The sequence below is a fragment of the Cryptotermes secundus genome, unplaced genomic scaffold (assembly GCF_002891405.2).
Source record: "Cryptotermes secundus unplaced genomic scaffold, Csec_1.0 scaffold769, whole genome shotgun sequence".
NCBI lineage: Eukaryota > Metazoa > Arthropoda > Insecta > Blattodea > Kalotermitidae > Cryptotermes > Cryptotermes secundus.
In genome coordinates this window covers 353858-378081 of record NW_019720575.1, presented here as the reverse complement: position 1 = coordinate 378081, position 24224 = coordinate 353858, and the positions used below count along the sequence as shown (strand labels likewise).

Sequence of the window (24224 nt, the reverse complement as noted above, 5' to 3'; positions counted from 1 at the left end):
CATTAACGTTTAGCCCATAGCAGCCGGGATAGCGTAGTCGGTACAGCGACTGGCTACGGTTTGGATGACCGAGGGATCGGAGTTCGAGTCCCGTTAGTGTCAAGAATTTTTTCTTCTCCACGTCGTCCAGACCGGTTCTGGGGTCACCCAGCCTACTGTCCAATGGGCAACAGAGGTTCTTTTCTGGAGTAAAGCGGCTGGGGCTTGAAGCTGATCAATCACCTCCAGCTAGTGCCGCGGTCACGAAAATGTGGATGTATACATCCACTCCCCCCATAAGCCTTCATGGTGTAGTTCTTAAATAGTTAAGCATAGGGACAGATTTACCTTAGCCAATAGCAGAATGAAGTTCATATGTTCATAGGGTATGTAGCAAGCAAGGAGAAGACAACGTGGATACAAAATCTGAGGAGAATAGCTAAGAGACGTGTGCATACGGGAGGATAGCGCTGAAGTTAATCTTAAAGAAATGGTGTATGTTCGTGTGAAGTGGAGTTATGTGGAGACCATTGCCTGGACATTATTAATGTAATTATACATATCTGTTTTCTATGAGAGAAAATTATTTTGGACCATCTTACGCAATATTCGTTCCTGAAGAAGGGCTTCGTGCCATGGAGCTGGTTCGTCACGTCATAAGGAATTTGGACTTTTTTACAGCGGTCAAGCTATAGGTTGTGTGAAGCCTGAGAGGCGTCTACCAACTTCCAGAAGGAACCTAATTTATTTAGAAACCTGAGGACTGATATTCTAACAATAGAAGGTAAAGTTGCACCTGTGCTTAACTAATTAAGCACTACGCCATGAAGACGTATGGGGGAGTGGCTACATAGCGCCACGTTTTCTTGACCTCGACACTAGTTGGTGAGTGGTCAGCTTCACTCCCCGGTCGTTTTGCACCCAGAGAAAGAGTCCCCGGTAACCATTAGATAGGACGTTGGGTGGACCCCAGAGCCGGTCTGGACGACGTGGAGAAAATTTTTAACCTTACGTGGGCTCGAACTCCGAACCTTCGTTCGCACAACCAGTAGCTAGTCTCTGATTACTGATGTTCTAACAGTAGGCTCATATTTATCGATCTTCTAAAACTTAGCATTCTAGACATCCCCTCTCCACGAAAAAACAGTTTTGAATTATTTTCCTTAAATAATTAGTCTCTTTCTGATAGCACATATAATGAAGATAGAAAAACAAATACCTACACCCGGTAGAGGTCCAAGAGCGGGTTAGTAACCTGGTCATTACTGGCTGTTAGAAACGTATTCATAGAGGAGGATTTTCAAAGAACACTTTAATTGTTCCCGTAGGAAACTACTAATCTGACAAAAGAAGGCCGTGATTTATAGCACTGTTTTACGGTTAGCTCTGAAATATATCTGCAGTAAACCTGATCTATACGTTGTTATTTTGCATGCAGCAGTACAGGGCAAACAAAATTACACGTCCTTTTTACTAACAAAATCTTAAAATGAAAAATGTTTATTCACAGTTATGGTTTTTGTACAATTCTAGAAAATAAATAACATGAATCGTCTTGACATCGCATTTTCTTATACTTGTTGGTATAAATCATAACGCTATAAAGTATGCACTACAAGAGCGACTTAAAGGAACTTCCATTCCTTAGTGTTTTAAAAATAACAGGACATAACAAAGGAAATCAACTTTGCTGTATCAAGGCTGACGTTTTGAAGGAAGGTCCCTTTAGCAAATCTTGACATAAGCCATTATTGAATAAATATGAACGTTTTAGTATATTCTGAAGCTGACATAGCCTTGAAATATTTCCTGAAAACTATGGTCTTTCGACTGATGATAATTTATAAAATCTATCTAGTGATGCAAAGGGGCACGTGGTACCGTAGTTGGTTGAGGCACTACGCTACAACCCGGAAGGTCGCGGGTTCTACTTTCAATGTGGTGGATTTTTAATTGACCGAATCCTTTCAGTAGCACTATGGCCCTGGGGTCGACTCAACTTCTAACAGAAGTGAGTACCAGGAATCTACCTGGGGGGTAAAGGGCGGCCAGGGCGTAAGGCTGACAACTTCACCACCATCTGGGAGCCGATCGTCCAGAGAATGTGGTAGCCTCGACGTCTCACAACCCTATGGGTATTCACGGCCCGTTACAGGGATAGTTTTACCTTTTATACCCAATGATGCGAATTATGAAAATGATGATTATATTCTCATATATAGATTTCATTGGCCTGGATACTGTGGAGAAGAGGAAAAATCGCTGCCCCTACGTGGAATCGAACACGAATTCTTCGGTCTTCCACCCACTTGTCTACTTTACTATACTGATGAGTTGTTCTGGATCCAAGCTGCCTCAGTGGGCACCAATTGTTGCTTCAAATCTATTTATATGGAATGATTATTATAGGACGCTGAACTTCAACTCTGAATTCTACCAATTTTTAAGTGACGCCGTCAGTGTATTCTGAGACAGTTCAGTGCAGCTCACTTAGGCAGCGTTTACACGAGCGCACAAAATGCGTCCGTTGTAACGAACGTCGTGACGTCCGTTATAGAAATAAACAAGAGAGGCGAATGCTACACTTAATTATAGCTCCATTGCAGACAAACTACGCGGAGCATTCTGCAACTGTGTGGTGTCCTCAGCAACGTCGGTCATAAAGTACGTTCGTTACAACGGACGCATATATGCGCTCGTGAAGACGCTGCCTTAAAGTTCTTTACTAAAACCCGTCCGTATACTGAAGCCACGATAGTGTCGTGTTCGTAGCATTTTCTGTCTTACGCTAGGTACGTCTATAAAGAACGCCTAAAGGTTCGGCCACACAGAGAGCTACGTACGCTATGTTCGCTATACGAACAGAAAAATATCTTCCTTTATTGCCAATGTGACTGGCCACACAGACTTCCGTACGCTACGTACGCTATGTTCCCTATGTTAGCTGCGTCGCAGAGGGTACACAGCGTACGTAGCGTATGTAGCGAACCTCAACAGGGGCCATAAACGTAACAATCGTAATTTTATCCGTCCTCTCTTTCTATACTTCTCTTCAGTTCAGAACGTGGCTTTTAGATCGATCGGTGTAGTAACGGTAATCACATCGCATTCATTTCCAGACCTCACACAGCCCTATTCCATAGAAAACTGTCACACGTTCTGTAAATCACACTAGATATAATTCAGAAACAAAATTATAAAACAAAAACATAAAAAAATATTTTAAATCGTTAGCGTGACGTTTATTTTCTGAAGCACGAAGTTTCCGGAATCAGAACTTTATTAACGTGACAGAAAGTAGCACAGTTTTTTAAATTTACAACAGCAGCATGTGAACAGTGTGACATGAGTTTACGGCCCAAGTTAAAAGCATGTATTGTTATAATGGGAATTGTTTCCCCCTTGTTGTATAGGGTTACTGGAAAAAATTCGCTTCAGATGTTTGATGTCATTTACACTAAACAAATAGAATTTACATGTTTCGTCAGCGTGACGTATGCCAAGTAATCTTTACTGGCAAAGCACAGCTTCATGAAACACGAAAACAGTGGACAAGTGAGTGGTTACAGAATACATACCGGCGCTCTTTATTCTAAATCAAATTATCGTATTGTGTCACATATAAATGGCAAAAGCTTACTGAATATAATGACAAGAATTTGTTTACACATAAAACTCCGTGGCCTGTAGTCCGCAAGCGAACTATACCGACCGAGCGACCGCCGTTTGCCGGCGAAATTACGTCCAGTGGTAAGAGTTCCTGGCTACAGATCCAGAGGTCCCGGGTTCGATTTCCGGCGCTACAAGATTTTCTGAGAAGTAGTGGGTCTGGAAAGGGGTCCACTAAGCCTCGTGACGATAACTGAGGAGTTATTTACTGAAATAGATGCTCCGGTTTAGAACAGCGAGATGAACGGCCTTGGGGGTACGTTGCGCTGACCACGTGACACCTTGTATCTACAAAAGTTGTTTACATATTAAGTTCTATTAAATTTTACGTGGGTTTCTTCAGTTCTTCCTAAAAATTGTTGCGATAATATTCTAAAGTAAGTCAAGGCCACCTTACACACCATTTCCAAAACACATACGATGTTAATTTCACATAAATATTCTAAATCTGTGCATACGCTTGCTGATCGTCCTTTTGTGCTTGTGTAAGTAGTAAAAGGGGGCCGGGGAGAAGGGGTGAGGGTGACGTGTACGGGAAGGATGTGATCTGCCGACGAGGATGTAATTTTGAAATGACGTCACGGCTGCCGCAATCTCCGGATAGCGCGACAAGACGGTCTTGACGGGGCGGCTCAGTTCTTGAAGCACCCATAAGACGTCTGACTTCTTTCTCTGGTAACAGGAGACGAAACGTTGGGCGAACGAGATTCCTGTGAGCTTCTACATGAACCAGTCTGTTGATGAAACAAAGTTCCGGAAGGAACTCGGTCACATCCTATTCAGAACTAATTCCGAGGTTCCGCCTCGTGTCAGCCCACACACAGAAGAGTTTCTTACAGGATTTGGGTCCCTTCGGAGTTACGTTTTAGCTTGTGTTTTGTATGAACCAATCCATACATGGAACAGTTTGCCAGGGTTAAGACATTTTACTAGTTCAAATAAATTATATTAACCACACTGCGGATACTCGTGCCATAGCTCAGGCAGTCAGTTATCGGCTTCTCCGGGCGGAAGTCTAGGATTTTCCATTTGGGCTTCATGGACTCAGTGGGACTAGACAGGTTTCTCTCAGACATTTTCGGTTTCCTCTTGTCAGTTATTATTGCGATAATGCTCCATACTCATCTATCAACAGGGAATCGCTCAAGCGGTTAGTCGCTGGCTTCCCACCACGGCGGACCGGGTTCGATCACTGGTCTGGTCAAGTGGGATTTGTGGTGGACAAAGTGGCGCTGGGGCAGGTTTTCTCCAAGTACTTCGGTTTCCCCTGCCAATCTTCATTCCACCAATTGCTGGTACAATAGGTCAGACTTGGCCGCAGTACAAGGGACTAGCAATAAAAAGAATCATCAGGGGATAGTACAACAGGCTGAGACCACAGTACCAAGGAACTCAGCCTCACAACGCTCCAGCAATTAGAAGGGGGTTGATAAAGTCTTGTAACAAGTTGGGTTACATTGAAGACAAAGAAACAAACGCAAAAAGTGACAGTGTCTATCAGATCTATCATCCGGAAGAGACATGTTTTTAATGTTGAAGACTTTTCAGTTAATGCCGCCTGGTGGTGGTGGAAAAATTATACGCCTCCTGTGGAAGATTTTTTTTTCACTGGCTCTACGGCCCCCTTAGACCCTGGGCTTCTCATTATCAGTTTCGTGATAATTTTACAGACGGTAGGACGGGTGATCAGCTCGTCGCAAGGCCTCTAGCTAGACACAGGATAACAAACACAGAATAAACATATACACATACCAAACATCCATGCCTTGTGTGGGATTAGAACCCACGATCCCGGCTTCCAAGCGAGCGAAGACAGTACATGCCTTAGACCGCTCGGCTACTGTGACCGGCGGAAGAAATATAAGATTTTAATTTAACGGAACTATAACTATATATTCGCTTGAAGGTACCGACGACATTAGCTGATGTTCCCGGCCGAGATGCGAACACTGAATGTTCCTTTGATTATTTAGCAATGTTGTTCCATGTACTTAAGTTATGTAGCGGCAAATGGCGGGACGATTACGTAAGTAATGGATTGGAAAGGATGTGGAAGGAAACTGTTGTGATCCTTTTTACATTACCAACACAGTACTTGTTTCGAAAGCCTGGGTACAATACAGAAAACCCTCAGTCAGGATAACATCAATTCCCGGACAGAAACTTCTTCAACCTGACGCCTGCCGTATGCGATGCATGTGTGCTAACTAGCGGATCTAGACGTCAGGTTAGAGATTCGAATCAAACGCCTACCGGATAAAGTTTCGGCCACACAGAGCGCTACGTACGCTATGTTCGCTATACGAACAGAAAAATATCTCCCTTTATTGCCAATGTGACTGGCCACACAGACTTCCGTACTCTACGTACGCTGTGTTCCCTGTGTTAGCTGCGTCACAGAGTGTACACAGCGTACGTAGCGAACATAGCGTAGCGCTCTGTGTGGCCGAACCTTAAGGGCGACGCCACATACATATCTTACACGCGGCTAAATACAATCGGATGCCTCCCAAATGCAAGCCACGCTAACCTATTCCGTACAAGGGTCTCAGAGGAAAAGCGCGAGAGATACAATTAAACAGAGTGAAATCGATCCGCGTTGTGAGGAGTGAGGGAGGTAGGGAGGGCGATAACAACCACACTGCGTCAACATGAGTTATCCTATCACACACAGACAGCGCACCACGCCACGTCATGTCATTCAAGACAATCAAATAGTCGCATGGTAGACATGCTGAGTTAATAATTCAAAAGGGAAACATACAGCACGAATAAGAGAGTCCCACTAAATTAATAATGAATTGTGTGACAAACATATATCATTTATACACCAAACTAATGCTAATCAATGTTACGCATGTCACATCAATCGTGAATAATCACTATTGCAGCAAATTCTTTTCTAATGTGGAAAATTGCGATGGACAAACATTTCGATATATGACAGCGTTGTTATTCTTAATGCAAGAAGAGGGTCATTCTCTCAGTTACATTGTGAAAATGTAAGACTGTTATGCCGCCGGTCACGGTAGCTGAGCGGTCTAAGGCATGCGCTGTCTTGGCTCGCTCGGAAGCCGAGATCGTGGGTTCGAATCCCACTCAGGGCATGGATGTTTGTGTGCGTTTTTCTGTGTTTGTCTACAGGTAGAGGCCTTGCGACGAGCTGATCACTCGCCCAAGGAGTCCTACCGTATGTGTAAGATCTAGAAAAACCGAAGTGAACGGGAAGTTCATGGAAGTAGGCCTAGGCCCACTGTGCTGTAGTGCCTAGGGGGAAAAAAAAAGACTGTTAAGCAAGAACAGAGCAGCCTCAGCTGAAATTCAAACTGTCGTGAATCTTCAAAATTGATTTAATAATCATATAGAATATTACTAACTTTAGCAGAAGTGTTCGATGATTCCATTCTTAGCTTATTTAATGATATTGTTTCATATGCAAATGTTACTAGGAGACACCATTATCTTCCATTCTTTCAACATGTGTCCACACACAACATTAATTTGAATAACCTGAATTCTGTCCATTTTAGTATTAACCTGTACCCCACTTTGTAATATCTGTACTTATTTTCGGGCCTCTTATCAGTTGCGTTACCATTTTTCACAGACGGTAGGACTCCTTGGACGAGTAATCAGCCCGTCGCGAGGCCGCTACCTAAACACAGGATAACACAAACACAGAATAAACGCATACACACACACACCAAATATTCATGCCTTGAGTGGAATTTGAACCCACGATTCAAGCGACATGGCGAGCGAAGACAGTTCATGCCTTAAGGGCCTGTTTTGCCTGCGAAGTTCTCAGACGTCAGGTAGAATTTTCGTCCCTGTACCCTCTTAGGCTTGGCTTGAAGTAAATCTGTCAGCGACTGGTGTACAGGCATGTTTGCGAGCAAGTTGGAGCGTGTGTGGGGCCTACAGTTTTGACGTCAGTTTTAACTAATCGTTCCAACTGTGCACTTCGATATGTCGGACTTGAGAATCGTACCCCGAGCATTTTTGTGCGAATTCATTCAGCTGTATCGTAGTAACCCGTGTTTGTGGAAGTTCAAAAGTAAAGAGTACTCTGACAATAAAAAAACTGTTTCCTATGAACAGTTACGAGTTAAGTTATCGGAAATTGATCCCGAAGCAACAAAGGAAGCAGTGGGAAAAAATAAATTCACAACGAAGTTGTTTTCGGAAAGAACTGAAGAAAGTCAAGGATTCTCAGAAGTCTGGCAATGGAACAGAAGGTAATTATGCGCCAAGTTTATGGTACTACGATGACCTTTCTTTTTAACGGACCAAAAATTTTCCAGACAGTGTCAGCAATTTGGATTGCATTGCACTAACATTTGTTCTGATATGTAGCGCTACCAAATGAAGGTGTAAATAAATCTCATTGTCCACCCTTCATTAATTGTATCAATCACCCTGTTCTAGAGTTAAATCTTTCAGTAAATTTATATGCGAGAGGTTATTTTGTTTAAGTAACCAAGCCTTTGCCCATTTTGACCTAGGCTTTTTCTTTTAGCTTTTGATCTCAAAGTTAACGCTAGAGCGGTGTAAATTAAAAGTTCCTCCAACATGTTTCTCCGTGCACGATCCGTGTNCTTGGAGAAATGTCCACCCCTATCAGAGCAGTACGCAACACGCAACACGGCTGACTCATAGCCTAGGCTGGGGTTGTACAAACCTCTCGTACAAGTAGTTCCGCGTACAGAAAAAATGAGTAACTTCGGAAAAAATACTTGCAGTGCGTATTAGCAGCTAAAATTTTGACAGTGGATTTTGTTGTGTGTACTCTTGCAGTGAAAAAAAAAATCAGGGCAGGTTTCGACATGTCGGATCAGATCATTCCCTTGTTAGAACCTCGCAGGCAAAACGGCTGTGGGGCCCTTTAGACTGCGTGGTCACTCTGATCGGCTCAATCCTTGTACTTTCCGATATCGTTGGAAATTCTGATTCGTAAGGTAGAGAAGGTCTCGCCACTGTCGTATACAATTTTGAGGATCATTTTCTTCTTATTGCGTCATTATTTTCTAGAATTTTATAATTCCATTTTAAAAAGTATTTATTTTTATGAATGAAATTTAATACCCTAAGTAATTATATTATTTGACTTGTCATGTAGTTATTGTCCGTATCATTACTGTCTGCCGGTCACAGTGGCAGCACGGTCTTCGGCCGCTCGAACACTGGGGTTGTGTGTTCGAATCCAACCCGAGGCACGAATGTCAATGTGCGTTTACTCTGTGTTCGTGCTGTCCTATGTGTAGATATCGGTCTTGCGATGGGCTGATCCCTTGTCCAAGGAGTCCCATTGATTGTGTATGGGAGTAAGAAACTGATAAAGCGGCCAGGGTCCAAAAGGTTGTAGAGCCGTAAAGAGAGAGAGAGAGATCATTAGTTTCTTGTTACAGTCTTACCTAATTTTCTTTCGGAAATTCGTTTTATTTAAACGAATGGAAACTGAACAGAACATGAAGATACATTCAACTAACACAAGATCCAATGATTGGGTCCGATCTCAAGATATTTCAATGCAATTCACAATACTAGCGCATTCCCCTAAATTTACTATTATATGTGGCTTTATATATTTGACGCCCGTGCAACCAGTTTCATCATCAGAATTGTGCATGCGCTTCTTTTGTCCTCATTCCAGCCACCTGTTCAGCGCGTCGTAACATCCTCGCCAAGTAATTACAAGCACGAGGAATAGGGACACGGCTAGGTATATCGAGCACATCACAGAGTGTCTCTTCTCTTGAACATGACATACCAAAGCCAGTCTGATGATTCGCATTTCATTTCAAGGCTTGTAATAACTGTAGAGGTTACTTAGCATGCAGGGAATTTGACATGTTGAGGTGGTTGGAAAGAAATAGGGAGGAATAGGTGGTGGCCTATATGAAGATCATTGTTAGGGCATCTATGCAGAGAAACTGTACAAGACCAGGAACAACTTCAGCCAGAATAACCCATGCCATAACCGATATTCGATCCGGATTTCTACATAGTGTTTCATTGTGCATAGAAATACTTACTTGTGCAAGTTTGGTTAGTTACAGTTATCCTGAATGAGGCATTTTGTGGTGGTGGCCATGAAGACTTTATCTTCCGTGATAAAGGGCCGTGTAGAACTTTGAAAGCCAACCGACATTTTGGAGGAAAGCAAGAAACTAGGATAAAATTTGTAGCGAGCATGTTCTTCTTCGACTCCGAATATGAAGGTGACTTGTTCTTCCGAAACGTCTGTTGACTTTCAACGAACTACAGGATTTTATATCCCAAAAGACAAAACTGTAGAAATATAATTCGTCTGCTATCTTTTGGTACACGTTCGCAATTTAAAACAAAGTCGATATTTGATAAGTAATTTCGGGAGTACAACACAAANTGAGGGTCCAACATTATCTAGACAATCGGCTCAATAATGGCGGTAAGGTTGTCAGCTTTACGCGCCGGCCGCGCTTTACTCCCCAGGAAAATAATGTAATTAATTCCTTGTACTAATTTCTGTTAGAGGCTGAGTAAACTCCAGGGCCTAGTGCGGCTGGAAGGATTAGGTCAACTGAAAGAAATTCAATGACCTCATCGGGATTTGAACCCGCGACCTTATATATATACATATGACTGTGCAGATCGGCGCTCTAACGGGCCTCGCTTTCCTGAATAATTGTACTAAACAATGGAAATGATTACTGTCTGTCGTATGCATAACATTATACCTGCACAGTATTGGCTAAATTACTGGTCCTACTAATGTAATGTGGAGTGCATTAATGTACAGCTGCCTAGTGGCAGCGCACTGGCTCTCGGAATATGGCTATTAACTCCTTATTTAACACATCACTGCGCTTACATGTATGTGTGTTCGTATTGGCCTGTTTATGACTGTGACACCTCGGACAGTACAATGATCGGTAAATAACGGATAAGAAAGATTTGGAAGAAAATGTCTGTAGCCTGATCGAGGTATTATATAGATAGTTGTCTTGAGGAACTAAGGTAAACCACAAGAAACCCCAGTCAGGATAACCAGTGTCCCAGCCTGGATTCGAATGGAACATATCCTGTATACCAGCCTAGAGTTTATTTTAATTCGTATAGTGGGGGGTGTAGTCCAGCTGGGTCCACTCGGCACGTCGGCCACTGATTGGCCCATTGTACCTGTCCCGGGTGATTATGATGATGGAGAATTTGGTGGAATGAAAATTGGCAGGGGAAACCGAAGTACTCGAAGAAGACTTGCCATAGCGCCACTTTGTCCACTACAAATTCCACTTGACCAGACCCGGGATCGAACCCGGGCCGCCGCGGTGGGAAGCCAGTGAAAGACCGCTTGAGCTATGGTGCAGTACTTATATACCAATTAATACTACAAACACGATACAATATAAAAATTCATTATACCGTATATCACGACAGGCTAATATACTAAGCTATTATTCTGCACTTGAAGCTACCCGTCACCACAAATAGTAAAATAATGTCATGTGTATTAGTGACTTGTAGACGGAGTTTGGATTGATGAATCGATTTACTGGATATTCATACGTCGTAAGTACAAGTAATTATAACACTCTAAAGTTTACTGTAACTATAGCATATAAGACAAAGAATTCAAAGTCTGCTTGCTTGGTAAGGTTAAGCTGTTCCTGTGCTTAACTAATTAAGCACTACGCCATGAAGACGTATGGGGGAGTGAATGTATAGATCCACATTTTTTTGACCCGGCACTGGTTGGAGGTGAGTGATCAGCTTCACGCACCGGTTGCTTTACCCCCGAGAAAGAGCCCCCGGTACCCACTGGAAAGGAGGTTGGGGTTGTTTGGTAACACGACGAATCTTGAAGAGTCTGTAGTCTCTCGAATTCTGTCTCGAACTCAAATATATCTGGATTCCGTATTTCGGCATGAGCTGGCATCACGCGTACCGGAGACAGAACACCAAGTACAACAGTTCATTTCGTTCTTATTCCCCGTTACCATGAAAACATGTGTCAATCTCTGGGCAACACGCTGATTCATCCCAGCGTATTCGTTGCTGCGGAAAAGTATATCAACAAGCCATTCCCTAGCAATGGACGTCTTTCTTGACTTCACTGTTCCGGCTTTCAGGCGTCATGTCACAGAAAAAAATGATAATGATGAAGATGGGGAATATAAATAACTCCCGAAACGTCTGTATATGAAATACAGTCATATCCCAGACAGTGGGCAATGCCCTACATAACCTTGAATTATAAAGAAGATGATGGGTAATAATTTAAGGCTGGCAGCGGTATTTTAGCAAAATGGTGGCTCATTGCAAATGCTTGTCTCCACGTCCGTAATCCAGAACACCTTTGGGGTCATACGGCCCTTTTCCCTGCCAAACGGTGGCTGTTAACCGCGCACTGCTAGGTAGTGCCGTGATGTGCGAAATACGCCACTGCGTAGAATGACGCGGGGGGGGGGGGGGCAGGTATAGGGATACGTTACCTTTGCTTCCTTCGTATTAATAATTAATAACTTCAGTAGTGCTCGTACGAAAACACCTCTCCTGTGCATTATACTGTACAGAGTACATCATGACACCCACTGCCATGCTAATTCAAGTCAAATGTACTCGTATTGAAACGCATGAAAATTTAGCGTATTTTGAGCTTACCGTATACTGTCTGCTCAGTAATAAAATATGATCATTGTGTTTCCTATTGCGTGTTTGTATGCTTGACTGATTGTCTGACAGTAGGGGTCTATATGTGTGAGCACGTATTCATCTGTCATACAAACAAGGTAGCTTTAGGTACAGAGAGGAAACAGTGTATCAGGGTTTACTGCAAAGGGGACCTAAAGCATTTGCACTTCATTTCGATCGGTGACCTAGAAATGCACGCCCTAAATGAATTTTGAATTTTAATTTATCAACTTATATCGAAATTTCATATTGTAGCGTATAGAGCCGTTACCCCGTAAAGACCTTGAAATAAACGAAAAAACATTCGCGGCTAGGCAACAGATTCTTAATAAGTATACGCAGCCGTTACTGGGTAACACCTTTGCAAACAAACATATTCCCAAGGGAATTAAAGAGTACAATAACGGTGTTTTCTATGCAATCCGCGCCGGGATCTTATAACCGATACAAGTTTAGTAGTTAGTCAGTTGTAAGGGAGTGTGTAAAGAGAAGAGTTGATCGATGTTGTTGAAAAATCTCCATTGTTAACATCCGTTGCCGGGAAACGACTAATGAAAAAGGACAGAAAAGTCTTAGAGTGTGCTGTAGTAATTTGTAAAGTGTGATCATTAGCGATAGTGTTACAGTTTTTCTAGTTACGACCTGTATGTGGTCAATAAATCTAATTACCAATCCAAAACTCGTCAAGAGTCATTGATACAAGTGACAATAATATTTACAAGATAAAGAAAGATCTTTATGAGACAGACACGGGAATGTTATGCTTAAAAATAAAATGGAAGAAAGTGGGAGTCAGATCGCTTTTGCACCGCAGCCAATAATGACCTATTACGTGTCTCTGTCATTTATCCCATAAACGATCCAAAACCTTGAATAATCTGCATCAATGTGCTGACTTAGGGATCAACGAGCTCCGAAGTGGCGGTATCTGCGCCCGCAACGGACAACAGACCTGTAATATTATTGTCCCATTCTGTAACACAAGACATGTTCTAGAACACCGTACTATTCAATTTGATAAAAAATACGGCTGTATGGGCGCTTCCAAAAATTCTGGACAGCTTAAATTCCTCTTAACTAATGATAGGATAGATAAATATCATAATCTTAATATACAGGGTGGAGACCCAAATCCGGGTAAAGTCATTAAATATTCGGTCTCTCATTTGTGGCTGCAAAGCACCGTCACTGCATCTCCAAAGTAACTGTAATAAAAGTACATTATAATTTTAACAGAAGCGGATTAAAATTTAGTTTAACTATGTCACATACGGTATAGCACACCAAAATTAACAGCCGTGGAGATTCGTTGCTCGGTCACGCGGCACCCTCTATCGGCTAAAGTTGGCAGAGACTTCGCCGACAAGCGGCGGTCGCTCGGTCGGTATAGTTCGCTTACTAAAGCTACGGAATTCGTATTTATAATACTTCAAAATTTAGTTTAAATATATCAGGTTTTATCTTTGGTTTTCACAGATCAATAGATCATGCCTACACCTCGTAGATAATGTTACATCTGCAATTACTAGTACATTTCGAGTGTATCAACGTGTCTTCAACAGAGTCTCCGGTTACATCAGTGTAACTACTGAGGAGGCACTGTTCGTCTTACTAAAAGCGCAGTACACAAGTGTCACTTGTTACACCACTTGATGCATTAACACAGCGGCAGGTAGTATGATACCGGGGTCTGCACTAACGCGCTGAAACTATACCACACTGCCACGTTATTCGGTATATCACGCTACATGCAATACGAGTTTTACGTTGCGGCCACTGAAAAAATTTCCCGTTTTGCTAGATTAGAACTAATACACTATTATTTTCTTTTATTGCTAGTGGGGTGGGGCTAAGTCCCTTGTACTGCGGCCACTTCTGGCCTATTGTACCAGCCCCAGATGATAGGTGAGGGTGATTGTGGAGCAATTGGTTGAAGGAAGATTGGCAGGGGAAACCGAAGTACTCGGAGAAAACCTGCCCCAGCATCACTTTGTCCACCACAAATCCCACTTGATCAGACCCCGGGATCGAACCCGGGCCGCCGCGATGGGAAGCCAGCGACTAACCGCTTGAGCTATGTCGCGGCCTAACTAATACATTAAGCACATCTGAAGCACAAATATTTTCAGTTGTTTAGCAGGCCATTAATCCAATGTTGTTGATGCTGTCAAACTGCGCGGTTGAGATGCAATATCAAATCGTGTCGCTGTTATTACCATTTGGTACAAGGCATTTAGTCCGCCATATTAACAGAAACTTATGAATGAAAGTACGGAAGCAAACACATGTACATGTACATAAAATTTTGTGATCATTGTAATTATAAGTCTTTTGCGTGGCGATAATTACAACCATAATTATGGAGCATTATATAACCACAGTCCGGTCACGGTAGCTGAGCGGTCTAAGGTCTCGCTCGGAAGAAGGGATCGTGGGTTCGAATCTCACACAAGGTATGGATGTTTAGTGTGTGTACGCGTTTATTCTGTGTTTGTGTTGTCTTGTGTTTAGGTAGCGGCCTTGCGATGAGCTGATCACTCGTCCAAAGATTCCTACCGTCTGTAAAATGATCACGAAACTTAGAAATCAGCCCTATGCTCCAAAGTGGGAGAGAGAGGAGAGAGAGAATATAAACACAGGAAAGACGGAAATTATTTAAAAGATAAGTTCTATCTTCTGGGATATGATACCGTGTGGTCCGGTGAAAGTTATCCGACGTTTCGGACGGGATATATCGCCTCCATTTTGGAAGTCGAACAATAAGCCAAGAAAGAAACCAGCATGAAGTAGGCAGCGCTGTGTGAACCTCAAATTCATATACTTAAATGATATTCGAATTCGTGACCTTGGTTTCTCTAGACCTAAAGAGTGCACTTGCCTTGAATGTCGTGGATACTTAAACAGGCATATTGTTATTACTAGTAATTATGTGTAAGTGAACTATAAAAACAAGCCTCCACTCCCCTTGCATCTGGAAGTCGGGAGGGTTTCCACTGCGCGGAACTCCGGAGCAAGAGAAGTTAGAAAGGGAACAGAATGGCGGTAGGCGCACCTCGTAATTCTATTTACGTTCGCGTTTCCTCTCCTCTCAGAAATTGGTATTAATTTTTTTTAAGACACAAAGTGAAATTAAATTGAATCTTCACGTACTACTTCTCTAAAGAAATCAGGGGGAAAAAAGGGACCAAAAGTTTAGAAACGAATGGATAATAAGTTGGTGGGAAATCGCCTGCATGAAAGAACGAAAGAGATTCAATATCTTCCGATTCCCTGGGCAAGATGCTCTCTCCTGAGACTGATGTTTTTTTAAAGAAACTTATTGGAGTCTTGGACAGGTCCATTATGAATTTTGTAATAAAGTGACGTGTTACAGTTTGGCTTCACAGTTATGTTTGTGATCAGACGCTCACAATTAGGATTTCGAGAGTTTTCTAGTTGAAGTTAAAATGAAAGCAGATCATACTCGTGCAAGATAAAACTGCCTCCGAGCTTAATTAAACAACATGCCATGAATTACAAAGGGAAATTACAACGCCCCACACACATTCTTCGTACTGGCTCGTCACAGTGGCCGCGCGGTCTAAGGTATGAACTGTCTTCGCTGAGTCGAAAATTGGGATCGTGGGTTCGAATCTCTCTCAATGCATGGAAATCTGTGTTTGCGTTTATTCTATGTTTGTACTGTTCTGTGTGTAGGTAGGGGTTTTGCGACGGGCTGAATCCACGCCCAAGTAGTTCTACTGACTGTGTAAAAAAAAATTACGAAACTGATGAAGGGGCCAGGGCCCCCAACAAATGGCTGTAGAGCTATTGATGACTGAATGAAAAGCTTCATATATGAACGCATTCTCATTTACACAATGAACCTAGTATGTATCTCCCTTCTAATTATGAAAATCGCCTGAAAATACTTGATGAGTGTGAGTAGTGAAGTAGCATCTAATCTGACCCAGAGATTAAACCGTATGAAGGAGAGTTCTTAAAATTTTAAATTAATTTCAGACGGACATCTGTTCTTGTGTATCTTAATTAGAGGAAACAGATAAGTTCTGGTAAGCAGGGTGTGTTGCATTCTGATATTCACGTAAGACTTAGGCATTATTCTTACGGCGGCCCGGGTTCGATCCCGGGTCTGGTCAAGTGGGATTTGTGGTGGACAAAGTGGCGCTGGGGCAGGTTTTCTCCGAGTACTTCGGTTTCCCCTGCCAATCTTCATTCCACCAATTGCTCCACAATCACCCTCACCTATCATCTGGGACTGGTACAATAGGCCAGAAGTGGCCGCAATACAAGGGACTTAGTCCCACCTCACTAACATAAAAAAAAAATTATTCTAACCATCTCTGACCAAAGTAGAGTCAATGTAGAAATGTCGCATTTCACTTGCCATTCTGTTCAATGCGAAGAAGCTATGCTTTACCTTATACAAAATCCAGTTACGCCTAATCAACGCATACGAGGACATCTTTGTCTATCTGAGTAAAAGCTTGCAACATACTCAGTTGGTTTCAATCTATATAGTCTGAAGTCGCAGAGCAGCCGTTGTTAGTTCCGGATAATCTGGGACCGTATCGATAACATGGCACCTAAATGTTAGATCAAAGTTTAATCATTTTCAAAAAAAATATATTACAGGCAGGAGAACCTTTCGTTCAATTCATATATCCGGGAACACAAGTAATCTGAAATTAAAAAATAACAATTATACGATTTACTTATCCTTCCTTCCTAGCATTTTTACTATTACACGTTTGCTTTCTGGCACCTATATATAGTACCAACGTTTATAAAGCACACCAAATTTCATATAAAATTTTGAGGGAAGTTTATGATTATTGGCACATATATAGCGAAGTTAAAATGCTCTGAATAACGGGGCATTAGTCGTTATATTCAAACAGAAAGGTTATTATGTTCACAGCACCTACAAGGTCTTCAACTTGTCATTCTGCATTCCACATGCAAATAGTTGTAAAGAAACTTAGCGAATATTAGTCAAGGAAGGAATAAGTGACAGCAGACTGCACAAATTTGCATAACATCTCTTTCTCTCTCTCTGTATGGCTCTATGGTCGTTTGCACTTTGGCCGCTTTTTCAGTTTCTTGATCCCATACACAGTCGCCACGACTCCTTGGATAGGGGAGCAGTCCGTCGGAGGCCGCTACTTATATAAACACAGAATAAACGCACACAGACATCCATGTCTCGAGTGAGATTCTAACCCACCACGGAGAAGGTTTGTGCCTTCGACCGCGAGGCCACTGTGTTCAGCGTTGCATAATATTGTCACGTGTAGGGGGGGGGTTGAGTGATGAAAATAACAAGTTCTAGTTGGGATGATTGGATTTATTGGCACTCTGCTTACAACCTCTCTTAATCACACTTACTACGGCTCAATCGCTGATTTACACACTTTCCAATCACAGTTGCACACGTACTAGGATTCTCCGTCTTCACTAGTCGTCTTCTGGCAACGGTTATCAACACAGAAGCTAGCACAGACTTACTGAGTCACATACTCCAAATATTACACGTAATTAAAGTCTTCTAATCACACAAAGTCCTCACACGACGAACTTTCCGTGGCTTTCTTCCACCGAGAACTCAGAACTGACACTTAGAACTGAAACTTGTTATGTTTGCAACTGTCGTTATAACCTCCACACCGACTACGCAGAAAAGTGTCGCTATTATTGAAATGTGCTTACCGAATAATTGCATAGCAACGGCCGTGGCACGGACCCCATAAGAAGCCAGTCACGTGATAGCTATCTCGCGAGTCTATTGGCGCGCTGACTGTTGCCTAGCAACGAGCAGAAACATTCGTCCTATTGTTGAGTAAGCTTATATGAGGAGATGTTTATCGCGCCGTTACCTAGCTATAAATATTACTTACATTATATAGCTCCATAATTTTGTTATGAGAATATTACCAGAGTGATTAAAACATATATCGGGACATGTACATGCAAGGAAGATACGAGAAACGAACACAAAATTTTTGTCCAAAAACCTGAAATACAGATAGAAGAGCAATTCAAGAGTGGAAAGTGTAGCTGTAAGGACAATATTACAATCAATCGCACAGAAATCGGAGGTCGTGGACTGGATTCACATGGCGTAGGATGGAAAAATGTGGCTGGCTCTTGAGAAGAAGATAATGAAATTTCAGTTTTCGTAAGCGCTGGAAAGTTTCGCACTGACGAGCAATAACTGGCTTCTCGTGAGGGACTTAACGGAAGTAATTGGAAGTTTGAGCATTTTTAGTATTCCCGTCAACATACTCAGATACAGGGCAGTCTATTCAACGTGTGCAACTCCCGTACTGTTTCATCCAAACCATTACATACAAAATAAGAAAAGTTTGCAAAGAAATATATTCATGTATGATTTCAGGTTCTCACAGTAGAGGTTATGAAGAGTTCTCTCTTCTGAGATACAACACCTTGTAGTCCGTTGAATGTCAATCGATGTTTCGGAGGAATATATCGCATCCATCTTCAGGGTCGAAGAGTAAGCCGAGAAAGAAACCAATGTGAAAGCAAGTGGCATTGCTTTGGCGGGTGCATGTTCCTCCGAAACGTCAGTTGACTTGCAACGGACTACACGGAGTTATCCCAGAAGATTTTCCTTGGCACTACAGCCCCAGTGGGCCTAGGCCTACCTCCATGAACTCCGTTCACTTCGGTTTTTCTAGATCCTACACATATGGTGGGACTCCTTGGGCGAGTGATCAGCTCGTCGCAAGGCCTCTACCTGTAGACAAACACAGAAAAACGCACACAAACATCCATGGCCTGAGTGGGATTCGAACCCACGATCCTGGCTTCCGAGCGAGGACAGTGCATGCCTTAGACCGCTCGGCTACTGTGACCGGCAGTGTATAAGAATAATATATAAGAATTCAGTTCGTACCTCACAGGAAACAGATTCGAACCCACGATCCCGGCTTCCGAGCGAGCGAGGACAGTGCATCCCTTAGACCGCTCGGCTACTGTGACCGGCAGTGTATAAGAATTCAGTTCGTACCTCACAGGAAACAGATCCGAACCCACGATCCCGGCTTCCGAGCGAGCGAGGACAGTGCATGCCTTAGACCGCTCGGCTACCGTGACCGGCCTTTAAATACATATCACTTTATAATAAATAATATGTGAGCAATTCCGGAACACAGACTGATAATTCCGCGCATAAATAAAAGCAGATAATTTAGTATAGCAAAAAAAAAAAATCACTGAAATCTATGCCTCATCTTATTCTTGCTGACCCTAGGCATCTTGTTACGAAAAACTGGAGATTTTGCAGTTAGTTTACTTTAGCGAACTGCTCCTAAAACCTCAAGTTCCAATCTCCCAGTACACTTCAACGTGTAACATCAGTTGAATAATTTATGGCATAATAATTTATCTTTAGTTAAGTTTCGAACTTTGCTACTTATAAGTCAGCGAGGCTCCAGGTATTTTTCCGTGACAATGTTCCGTGTATAATGGTCCTCCTATATTGATTTAATGTTCAATTTTCCAGCCGCAAATAACTTACTGAAAGTTGGAAGAGGACAGCGTTTATGAAGCCCTTCCATTACATTTTCAATGTAGGCCTACTTCTCTGAGAGTAAGGTGGGAAGATGAAGGAATATTCTGTCCAACATCCTATCTAATATCGACTACAAGACAAACCAAGAACTTTAAAGGTCATGTAAATTTACATAAGTGGGTTTTAGAGAGGGGTCGAAGTGGGAAGAGGGAAGTTATGGAGGGGGTTGCAATTTCCTTCCCCGACAAACTTAAAATGTATGGCTTGGTTTCCCGTAAAGCTTCAGTTATTCCTCCAGCCTCTGGATAGACCATATTCCTCACAAACCCCTATTGTAACCCACCATCCCTCACCCTCCACTGCGTCCGCTTCAAAATTTCATCTCATATTTGTTGGACACTGACAAAAGTTGATACCGTGACTTGCAATATCAAACGAATCCTTTCAAGTACAGTCACTTCAAAATTCGCATGTAACTCTCGAGTATCATAAATGGCGAACATACCAGCAAGAGGGTAACATATTATTCCACGCAACTTAAGGTTAGAGCTGAAACGTCGATATGACTGTCTCTCTTCATACTGTACAACATTTTATACTAGTCGGACGTTTAACAGTTGTATCTTTATCATGGCCTACAAGACAAGACAGCGCTCACACAACACGAACTGTCGACTCAAGACTGATTGCACACTATATAAGGTAAATATTATATTCAGAAATATACATTTCGGTTAGGGGTTAGAATTAGTTACATATCTAGTAAGAAACGCAGTGCGAACGAATTTAGCCATCTTTAGTATAGTCCAATTATAGAAAGCCTTTTTTCCCACCTTGTATAATGAATAAAAAAAGTAAAGCTATCCCTGTAACAGGCAGTGGAGGCCCATAGGGTTGTGAGACGTCGAGGCTCCCATTTTTCTAGACAATCGGCTGGCAGATGGCGGTAAGTTTGTCACGAAGATTCCTGGTTCTCGTTTCTATTACAGACTGAGTCGAGTAATTAACTGTGACTGTAAGACAAGATCACATTAGAGAAGGAACAATACACAAGTGAATGTGGTAAAATATACAGGAACAAATGTAACGCACTGAAACAACTTATGGTTCTTAAATTGCTCTCTGTGTTGTACTGGCGAACATTCGCCCATAAGAATATCGCCTGAGGAAGCAGATTGAATCAAATCGCCACGCGGTGCTGGTAACAAATGTGTATCTTGTTGGCAGTGCGGGAAGAAGGAAGGACGTCAGAATGAAAACGCAAAAGTCCGATTTGTCACGAAGCAAAAATATTATGACCTGAAGGTAGGAAGTTCGGGAGAAGAATCCAGCTATGAAAATGCCTCACAAACAAAACGTGGTTTGGTATGAAGTGAGTTGAAAATCTAAAGTTTTTTTTTCCAACTTAGATCTTCAACACACACTATTCGATTTTCTTTGTTTTCCTCAGTACACCCAATTCGTGACTTACGAGAAACGCAAAGTATGGATGGTGTTTTGATAGCATTTATTCTGGAAGTTTGAAGCTATTTCGGTTAAAATAATATGAGAAAAGCCACCACAAATTTGAAAATGTGTTTCAGAAAAACTAAATAACGGCGGATTGAGACAATACTTAAAACATAAACAGTAGAACAGAAAGTGTAATATCCAGCTATTGAAACGTTAATGAAAAGTAACCTTAAGGACGGACATGCACATGAACTCAGCCGTACCTTGGGCATTCACTGAACATGTTTCAGGTATCACTGTATCGGATTGTCGTAACTTTCAAATTTTTCCGTATACTTACTCGCGGAACGATTGTCTTCTTATCGTTAGCAGTCCACGTAAGACTCGTGATGAACTTGAGAAACATTGCTACAGATTCTGTAAGACCTATTTCCTTCTCGGTTTCCTTAAGGCATAGGATTCTGGTCCTCATTACGTCACTTTGATAACTGCATCAGATTTCCTTTTAAGTCCAGCAACTCCAGTTACACTCAGACGGTCTCCCGTGTGGAGGTGGGATCGAATACCTCCACCGTGACCCTGCGAGTCGTAGGAGGCGACGAAAAGGGAAGTCTCAAATCTGAGACCGTAAAATATGGTCGCGAGTCCCAAGGAACTCGGACCCGAGAAAGACCGCGCTGACAAGGGCCAGCAGCATATGCAAAAGACAGACCCGTCCTCTCGTCAGAGAGGGCCCCCCACGAAAATAAGACCGTAACTGTCAAACAGTAATAATTAATATCTGGTCATGAGCCCCAGATGGGGCTCGACACCAAGACTTACTGACTGACTGACCGTCAGTCGCAATGTAACTTTGACTTTGACTTGACTTTGACTTACCCTCCGGCCGCCCTTTAACCCCAGGAAGATTCCTAGTGCTCATTTCTGTTAGAGGCTGAGCCGATCCCAGAGTCATTGTGCGGCTGGAAGGATTAGGTCAATTGAAAAATTTAATTACTTCATCGGGAATCGAACCCGCAACCTTCCGGCTTGCAGCATTGTGCCTCAACCAACTACGCTATTACTGAAGCTTAAAGTCACATACGTATAATCGCTCTAAATGAGCGCTCCAGGTTGAGGAGACACTGAGTGGCTATCAAAATTCTGGTTGCCCTTACTGCCATTCGCACACGAAAACTGCAATAGTGGAACCATGTCATTGAACAGTGAAATGGGTCGTATAAATATATTGAAGTGCCATACAAATAATGAAGTACTTCAACCCTGAACTTTGCACACTGAAACACGTTATACTTTCTGAAGATAATGAAAAAGAGAACTTTAATCGTGAAGACATCATTTTCGTCATTTTTAACATAGTCCCATACAACGGACTGTTAAGGCTACATGAATTAAACATTTACTGCAATGCTATTAGCATACAGAGAAATGCAAACTACTTTTGTCGGAAAACCTCAGGGTAAGAGTGTTTCATAGTTCGTATGTACATGAAAGGAGATTAATAGATTGTGAATATGTAAATTGAATTATGCCGGTCACGGTAGCCGAGCGGTCTAAGTCGTGTACTGTCTTTGCTCGCTCGGAGGCCTGGATCGTGGGTTAGAATCCCACGTAAGGCATGGATGTTTGGTATACGTATGCGTTAATTCTGTGTGTGTTGTCCTGTGTTTAGGTAGGGGCCTTGCGACGAGCTGATCACCCGTCCAAGGAGTCCTAACATCTGTAAAACGATCATGAAACTGAGAAATCAGCCCTAGGCTCCAAAGTGGGAGCAAGAGGATAGAGGAAAAAAGAAGTGAAATATATTGGCCAGGTTAGAGACCTACGCTAGGCTTTTGTGGAAATGGTAATGAACCGTAAGTGTTCTGTAAGAGTGGAAACCTTCCTGACCACATGTATAACTGTCAGTTTTTCAGAAAATATAGGGAATCTAAGACCTTTTTTGCTTTGAGGAGTACACATGTGTGTAAACAGACTGTCCTTCGCGATCTGTAGTGTTTCGTGCGTTTTTGGAACTTATTCTGACTATGATTTTCGCAGGTTCCATCAGAAATACCAGTCATATTGTAGGATTTTACTGTAAATAGATCATGATTTCCTTCCCTTTCATTTTTCTTAATTCACCATTTATAATCATCCTGGCATAACATATGAAGTAATAAAAAGTAAAGTTATCCCTGTGCTTAATTACGTGTATGGGGGATTTGAGGTATAGCTCCACTTTTCTTGACCTCGGCACTAGATGGAGGGTGGATGAAAGCCAGAATTGTGGAGCCGGAGAAGACGGCCGCTGATAGGCAACAACTCAGTAGACATCAATAGGCGGCAAAGAGCGCACGCGGAACAAAAGACTAACTACTGAAAACGATGTTTCTTGGCGGCCTGACACCAGGCTCTATAACGAGGACCAACGGGGCAAGCGTCGGTTCGGAGTGAGTGAGTTAGCGCCAGCAGTCACTCTTCAATTGAGTGTAAGTGACCAGCAGTAGTTAGACTCCTCCTCTCTTCGAAAAAGAGGCCCCATTTCAAAACACGTAAAAGTCTGGAGAGAACAAAAACATGGCCACCAGTATCCTATATGCTTTCCTCTTCTCCCCATTTGTGCTACATGACCTGTCCATCTCACCCTCCGTAACTTGATAATTCTAATTTTACTTGGAGAAGAGTACAAGTTATGAAGCTCCTTATTATGTAATTTTCTCCAACCTTCTGTCACTTCATCTCTCGTCGGTCCAAATATTATCCTCAGCACACTGTTCTCAAACACCCTGAGTCTATGAAGAAAGCAGTCTTCTGGGATTTGGCACCGTGTATATGTGGTGTTCACCGACGTTTCGGAGGAACGTATCGACTCCATCTTCAGGGTAGAAGGAAAAATATAAGAAATCCGCAGGCGAAGAGACTCTCTTCGCCTGCG

At 42.4% G+C, this 24224-nt stretch overlaps 1 protein-coding gene across 1 annotated transcript in view; it reads right to left on the bottom strand.

Moving 5' to 3' along the window:
* Positions 1-24224, bottom strand: part of LOC111869650 (nephrin) — a 641862-nt gene that overhangs the window by 284576 nt on the left and 333062 nt on the right. The gene's annotated exons all lie outside the window — the stretch shown is intronic.